This window comes from Dama dama, chromosome 12, assembly GCF_033118175.1.
Source record: "Dama dama isolate Ldn47 chromosome 12, ASM3311817v1, whole genome shotgun sequence".
Classification (NCBI taxonomy): domain Eukaryota; kingdom Metazoa; phylum Chordata; class Mammalia; order Artiodactyla; family Cervidae; genus Dama; species Dama dama.
In genome coordinates, this window is record NC_083692.1 from 26,811,322 (window position 1) to 26,819,018 (window position 7,697).

General features: G+C 44.6%; 1 protein-coding gene across 3 annotated transcripts in view; it reads right to left on the bottom strand.

The window, feature by feature from the left end:
* The window catches only part of ZBTB1 (zinc finger and BTB domain containing 1), a 24,263-nt gene extending 16,678 nt beyond the window's left edge, over window positions 1-7,585 (bottom strand). For 2 of the 3 annotated variants that reach the window (XM_061156887.1, XM_061156888.1), the window contains exon 1: window positions 6,895-7,583. The gene's annotated coding sequence lies outside the window, so the exon portion shown is untranslated. Of the gene's footprint in view, window positions 1-6,894 lie in introns of all 3 variants that reach the window. The other variant, XM_061156889.1, reaches the window with a different exon arrangement.
* Window positions 7,586-7,697: the final 112 nt, after the last annotated feature.

Here is a 7,697-nt window from a genome sequence, read left to right on the forward strand (position 1 = left end):
ATAAGAACCCAGGGAGCAGACATTGATAGATTTGAATACCAGCTCTCCTACTTACCCAACTACAAATTTTCACCTCTCTGAGCCTGCTTTCTCAACTATAAAATAGAGATAACCATACTCCTCATGGAACTCGTATATAAACTAGAGATGAAAACTGTCTTTCTAATCTAAGAGCAATAGAATTTTTCTTAAACATTAATGTCATCCTTGTGAACAAAATTCACAGAATTTTACCAAGTGATCAAGTTCAACCTGCTGCTTTATAGATGAGAAAATGAACTGAGGCCCTGAGACATTAAGTCATATACTCAAAGTCATATCTAATTTTTGTAGATGACAGGATAGGACCTTGGTCTCTTTAATTCTGGTCTGGGGCTCCTCCTACAATTCTAACAGCTTCCCCCCACATACAGCAACATCTGGCTGTCTACTAGCTCCTCTGCATCAGTTTTGTTTTTCTGAAAAATAGGAACTGTTCAAATTTGCAAGGTTTGTTTGCACCTACACAAAACGGCCTGAGGCTGTTATACTTTTGGAGAGTGTAGTTTGTGGGTGGTTAGTATTTTTCTGTCTCCTTACTTGTCCAGGCCAACTGCTGTCACCTCTAAAAGGTCTGCTCATCTCCTGTAGCCCAGCACTTCTGTTATGGGTTATGAAATTCAACAAAAACTCATTGAAACTGAGTCTACATAAATAATTTAATTTTCTGTGAGGACCTAGGGAAGTGTTCTATGAGTATGGTAAGGTTTTAATTCATGCACTTTGTTTAACCTATCTTAATTTTTGATAGGCAACAAACTGCCTTACTCTTTGCTGAGGTTGTCAACCAACTAACTTCTGAATAACTGAGGTGTTACTGTAGGCAAGGTGCTAGGTCTAGGAAATGAATTTATTCACACAGAATGCAAAGGAAACAGTGACTTCTTAAATATTTTCTCTCTCCAGGAGGGGAAAAGGAAAAGCATTTAATTCAGTCTACATTTTGATCTGTTCATTCTGAGAAGGCAACATGGCATCTTCTGACCACCAGAGGGCACTGGGTGAACAGCAGGCTTATCTCAGCAAAAGGCAGCTTCACCAGGAAGTCCCTTTTTGCACGTGGCATTCATATTCTTAGGGTTCATTTTGTGGAACCCTATTCTTCAACATGCTCACTCTGTGATTTTGTCTGAGCACCTAAAACTGCTCTTCCCCCGCTTCCATCATGCACTAACCATCCAGGATACTTGTGAGTCACCTAGGACTTCTGCCTCAGTTTACTAAATTTTACCAATTTTCTCACTAAATATTTCTCAAATTTGCCCCTCTATTCCATCCTTACCTTTCCTGTCCTAAATTATTACAATAGGCTCCTTAACTGGTTCCTCAAATCTATCGTTCACCCTCAGATGATCATAAAGAACAAAAATCAGACCTTGTCATTCTGCTCTGAGTCCTTTCACATACCCTCAGACTGAAATGCAAACTCCTTAAGGAAAGCATACAAAAGCCCTTTCTGTCCACCCATCTAGTCTCCTATGTGGTTACTTACTGCTTCAAACTTCAGACAAGCAGCATCAAACTGCTTGCCACCTCCCCTATCCTCCAACTCCATATACTTCATGTATTTCTTACCTCCATTTTTATTCATGCTAACTGGTTTTTAGCTGTCTGTTTTCAGCTAACTGTCTGAACCCACCACAAATCTCTTAAGAATCAGTTAATCACCTTCTCCAGAAAGTCCTCTGTAAGACCTCCCTCTCCCGGTGTTTTAGGTTTTGATATTACTGTGTATTATTTCTTTATTTTGCATTAACTATGCTATTTTTTAAATCATCAGAACAGCAACATAAAGCAGACGTTAATGCACAGACTAACCAGACTGCCTGGATTCAAATTCTGGCTCTGTCGCTTAGTAGATGTATGAACTCGAGCAGGTTACATCTGTGCCTCAATTCTCTCATCTGAGAACGGGGATGATAATCCTCCCTGGGGCTTCCTTGGTGGCTCTGGGAGTAAAGAATCTGCCTGCAATGCAGGAGACCTGCGTTTGATCCCTAGGTCGGGAAGATCCCCTGGAGAAGGGAATGACAACCCACTCCAGTATACTTGGCTGGAGAATTCCATGGACAAAGGCACAAGGAGGGCCACAGTCCATGGGGTTACGAAGAATTGGACACAACTGAACAACTAACACACAATCTTCCCTAGGGTTTAGGGTTACTGTAAGGAGGTGTGTCATGGAGCAACTGCTAAATAAGAATAAGTTACCACAATTATCCATATGTTGGTCTCCCAGCTAGACTCTGAGCAACTTGAAGGCCAGGACTTTAGCTTGTTCGATTCTCTGCAGCACGGTGTGTACTCAGTAAATGTTGCTGAATGAAAACTGGTGAGGCAGCTCTAAGATGATGGGAGGGACTATCCAGCTTCCTTTTTCAGCAAGTCCACATATATTTTTAATTGTATTGTTTTCAATTGTGTAGCTCCAAGTGTTAAATTTTTAATTTTAACCAAAATCCCGAAAACTTCACACACCTTGAAACCAATAAAAAGAGTATCATAAAAAGTATGTTCAGGGGCTTCCCTGGTGGCTCAGTAGTAAAGAATCTGCCTGCCAGTGCAGGAGACTGGTTCAGTCCCTGATCTGGGAAGATCCCACATGCTGCAGAGCAACTAAGACCATGTGCCACAACTATTGAGCCCGTGCTCCAGAGCCCAGGAGCTGCAACTACTGAGCCCACGTGTCCTAGAGCCTGTGCTCCACAACATGAGAAACCACCCAATGAGAAGCCCGTGCACCACTACTAGACAGTAGCCTCTGCTTGCCACAACTAGAAAAAAGCCTGTGCAGCAATGAAGACCCAACACGGCCAAAAATAAATAAATTAAATCATTAAAAACAACAACAAAAAGTACCTGGCCTCCAGAATTTTGAAAAAATTTTAAAAAAAAAGTATGTTTATTCTAAGAAGCTTAACTCCATTTTTAAATCTTAAGTCTATTTAATATTTCCCCTCATCCCAAACTAACACAGCAAACACCTTTTTGCTTTCATACAAATAATGTATCATCCAAACTGGGATGCTCTATCACCACACTCAACAGCAGGGATTATTATGATGTGGTTCCCCTGCTTCACTGTAAGCTCCCTGAGATCAGGGCACTGTCTTAGTCATCTCTGTGTCCCAAGCCTCTAACAGTTGCCTGACATTTAGTTGGTATTTGATCAGTTTTTGAATGAATAAGTGTTGAAGAAGGCAAGTTTTATTTTGCTTATCAACTTTTTGCATTATTTCAATGATGGCTACTTTTATATAATAGTCAAAAATTACAATGTGATTTTCCACACATTATACAACTGATTTTTACAACAACCCTGAGGTAGGTATTTTTACTATCCTCATTTTGTGAATGAAGAAACAGATTCAGTGATTGATGCTCAAGTGCTCATCTTATAAGATGGGACTCAGACTCTGACTCTTTTGATTCAGAGCCCTAAGTTTCAGTGTTTTCAGCCAGAAAACACTCTTCCTGGCAAATGACTATTAAATGAAGTGTCCCTTTGGACATTCTAAGACTCCCAGAATCATCCCATTCTTCTAAAACCCCACACTGCAGGTAGAATACCCTGCCCTCCCCATTTCCTCTTCCATCTGCAGATTCCCACTGCCCATCAAAGGAAGCTCTCCTCTAATACAAAAGATTTAAAGTGAGGGTGGAGCTCTTCAATTATCTCTAAAAATGATCACATTTCAAACAAACAACAGAAAATCTGGTTGGATATTTAATTCTTTTAATTTTCTAATTTTATTTTGAAAGTGATTTTAAATTCAAATCACAGAAGAAGAAAAAAAAAAAAAAAAACTCATGTCCTCAACACTCTCAACCAATGTTGTAATTTAACTTCTATGTACTATTTCAGCAATTTGTTTTCAGAATATCAACTACTTCACAGCTTACTCTACTTGAAAATACCAGGCTAAGAAATAAGTGATTCTGTATACTCTTAAGACTTCTTATATGTGCCACAATATGAGTATACTTAGAAATCTAACTTAAATATGTACTGTCTCCTAGGCCACATCTGAAACCCACAGTCGTTAATCTTCTTTCCTCTAATTTCCTTTCCTTGATGTTTGGCATGTTACCTCTGGATACAGATCCAGAGGGACCTCTCACCTCATATCAGCACAGTGATAACTTGGCAGTGGTCTTAGATAAGTATATCTACTCCTCCCCAACTATAAATTATGAAACTCTTTACAAATGTGAGGGTTTGGTTTTGCTTTAGTGAGTTTGGCCAGTATAAATCAACCCATCAAAGGCTTGACACCAATATTAACATTAAAAGTGTGAGAACTAGCCTGCCAAGCTACAGTAAGTACTTCATAAGGACAAACCCAAAATAGCAGCCCTGTTATATTTAAACTCTCATGTCTGTTACTTAATCATAGAATTTTAAATCACTCTAATGCAAAACTTTCCCTTTTTTCTCTACCTCGCCAATTCTCACCAATCAGAATAGTGAACAGAGAGCATGAGTTCATGAGCCCATGAATCATCACGGCTGTCCCTAGCCAGGGTGGGTACACACAGCAGCACAGTATGACCAAATGTTGCCCTCTCTCATTTTAAACAAGGAATTGACTGTTAACAGTGATTATCTCTAAGGAGTGGGAGTCAAAATTACTTTCATTTTTGTTTTTTATGTACTTCGGTATAGGTTGAATTTTTATAAAGAAAATGAATTTTATATTAAAAAAAGCATTTCTATTCTGAGGGGGAAAAAAAAGACATGAATCACTTTTAATTTGGTTCCCATAAGAGTATTAGAATAATTTCAATTTTTACGGTAAGAGATAACAGCACAAGAAAATGTCAGGAGACAAGATCCTACAGGGACCAAAGTGACCTCTCAAGCAAATTTTTTTGTTTGTTTTCAAATGTATCTCAAATTTTTGGGGCAGAGGGGAAGACAACAGATTGTAGCTTAAAAATAAAATTTATGGAAAATTTTTTGTATTCTTATCTCAAATGGTTCTCTCCCCTTTGGACCAGAGCTTAATAGCAAAGGCTTAGCACTTCTCTTGGATGGAGGAGAGGCCTGAAAGCAGACACTTCTTTTCTCTTGCACATTAGAATGGTTATTCTGCAAGGAACAAAGAGATACCCTTAAAAAGCTCCATGAACTATATCTTCCCCAGAGCCTGGCAAAAGAGGAGAACGAGGAAATAGTACAAAAATTTAGCTGCATTAAAGCGAAATCAAACACAAGGTCAAGAGCAAGTGTCTGAGACTGCCCTGCCCTGCTAGGGTCCTGGTTAAATACGGTTTCTCTTTACTCTGACAACGATGCATCAGGGCTACCCCCTGCCTCCAATTTAGGCCATACTGGGGTACAAAGAATAGAAAGGCTTCGGGTAAGATTGCTTAACTCGAGCAGTTATTATTCGATACCATGAACATTTGGTGGTAATGGAGAAACCTGCTTTTAAAATGAATGTAAGATGTTGACTGAGGGTTCTACTTGCAGACTATCATTATTTTATCAATCTCTGGGAAAGTATTTCACCATCACTACGGTTCAATTTTTTCTGTTTAAGATAAGGAAGCCCCATCTAGCTTCTCCCAAATCAATTCAGTTATTACTGAGACTTTATTAGATATCTAGCAAGTGACTCAAAAGTTTTGAGGTTCTGATGGCCAGCCAGCATTCAAGCTTCATCGTTTTGTATTCCAAATTTCATCATATCCATTTACAATGACAAAATTTCCTATTTCAAAGGAAAATGTGGTGATTGCTTAGTAGTTATCATGAGAACGGCATCCTTCACCAAATCTGCTCTGGAGTGCCTTGAACTTGAGCTCAAACGACTGATTCTAAGTCTCAAAGTGCCTGGGACCACATCTTGGGATCGAGTGTCAAAGGGGAAATATTTCGTTCCTGGCACAGTTTTCCTGACGTGATAGATATTGCATAGGAATATACGCGCCAGTAAAGAACCTGCGCGTGCCTACCAGTTTGATTTAGAAATATTATTACATACAAACGCCGTACTGTTCCCAGAAAACATCAAGGACTTTCATCAACATCTCCCTGACGCTCCCAGCTTGGAAAATGTCATGTCAGCCTTTCAGATCACGCAGATGCGCTGCTTAGGTACGAACGGAGACGGAGTGAGTGGCTGAGCTCAGACCCAAATCTACATATTTTAGTGGTAACTGCTCCCGATCTACATCCAACATATTTACCGAACACTAACAGAACTCTAGTAAGCGCCCACCACTGGAAAGGAAAGCACTTTCTTCCCAGTTAACAGATCTTTCCACTAAAAAGCCCCAAACCCGAGACCTACCACTTTTTACTGAACAAAAAAGCGAGTGTGCCGGCAAGAGGGGGTGGGAAAAAAAGCGTGGCAAGAATTTGCACGGCTCTTACGCCTCCTCCCTCGGAGCGCGCCCAAGTCTGCGGCCTCGGGCTCCGGGACACTTCCCCTCCCACCCGCCAAGGAGCCGCGGCTGTAAGTTGAGAGAAGCGGGCTCTGGGCACGTCAATCAACCGGCTCTTCCCGCCTCCCGTCTACACCTCCCCTCCCCTCCCCCCTCAAAAAAATAAAGGCAGAGAAAGAAAGGGAAAAGAAGGTAACTAATTTGGGAACTAGTCTCTGTAGGGGCTTCGCCTCCGACCCAGGGAGGCCGCACGTCCCCGACTGGGCGCGCTGGCGGGCGGCGGGATCAAGCAGGCGGCCCGGCAGTCACCCGTCACCGGGTCCTCGCCGCGCGCCCGCCGCGCTCCGGCTCCCCGCACTGGTCGGCGCCGCTCGGGTCCCGCACTCCGCCGAGCCCGCCGCCCCTCGCCCTGCGGCCCGGGCCAAAGTTGCGCAAATAGCCCCATAACTGGCAAATACTCACCGGCCGCAGCAGGAACCGGGGCTGCGGAGATTTTAGGGAGTTTAAGGCAAATCGGCAGCGGGAAAGGCGGGCGGAGGCGAAGGAGCCGAGAGCTGCAGTGGCGGCGGCGCGCAGCGCTCGGGCTGGGCTGCGCGGAGAGGCTCTGGCTCTGCCAGGGACTGCGCTGCAACAAAGGACTTCCGCTGCCGCACAGCCGCGCCTGCTGCACCGCACTGAGCCGGCCCCGCTTACGCGGCGACTCCGGGTCTGCCCACCAGTTCGCTGCGGCGTCCGCCAGCCTTCCCCTCCCTCTCGACCGCCCACCCACTCCGCCGCTGGCTGCTAGGGGCACCCGCGGTCGCCTGTTTGTTGCAACAAGTTTCTGCGTCGGGCTCCGAGGAGGCTGGCGCAACCCGCACCGCGGGGGCCGGCGCGGCGGCGGCCTGACCACCCCTCTCGCCCCTTTCCCAAGGGTAGGCTTGGGACCTCCTCCTCCTCCTGTTTGCACAGCTGGATGGGACTGGGCTCCTCCCGGCTCCCCAAGGGCAGGCTGCTGCTTTCCCACTCGTCCAGATGTCAGAGCCCGGCCCCAGAGGGCCCAGCAGCTGGGACCCTCCCTCACAGTACGTTCCTAGCGTTCGGGGGCGCCGGAACCCTCGTCCCGTCCCGTGCGCTACCAGTCGCTTCAGGGTCGCCCATTCCCCGCACCTCCCCCACGCTTGCCTTCCGTGGGCCTGTCCGCCTCTGGCCTTGAGTCACTTCCCCCGCCATGCCCCACCCCGCCCAGCCCGCCTCCCCTCCTAGGCTCCCAGGACTTAAGCTTC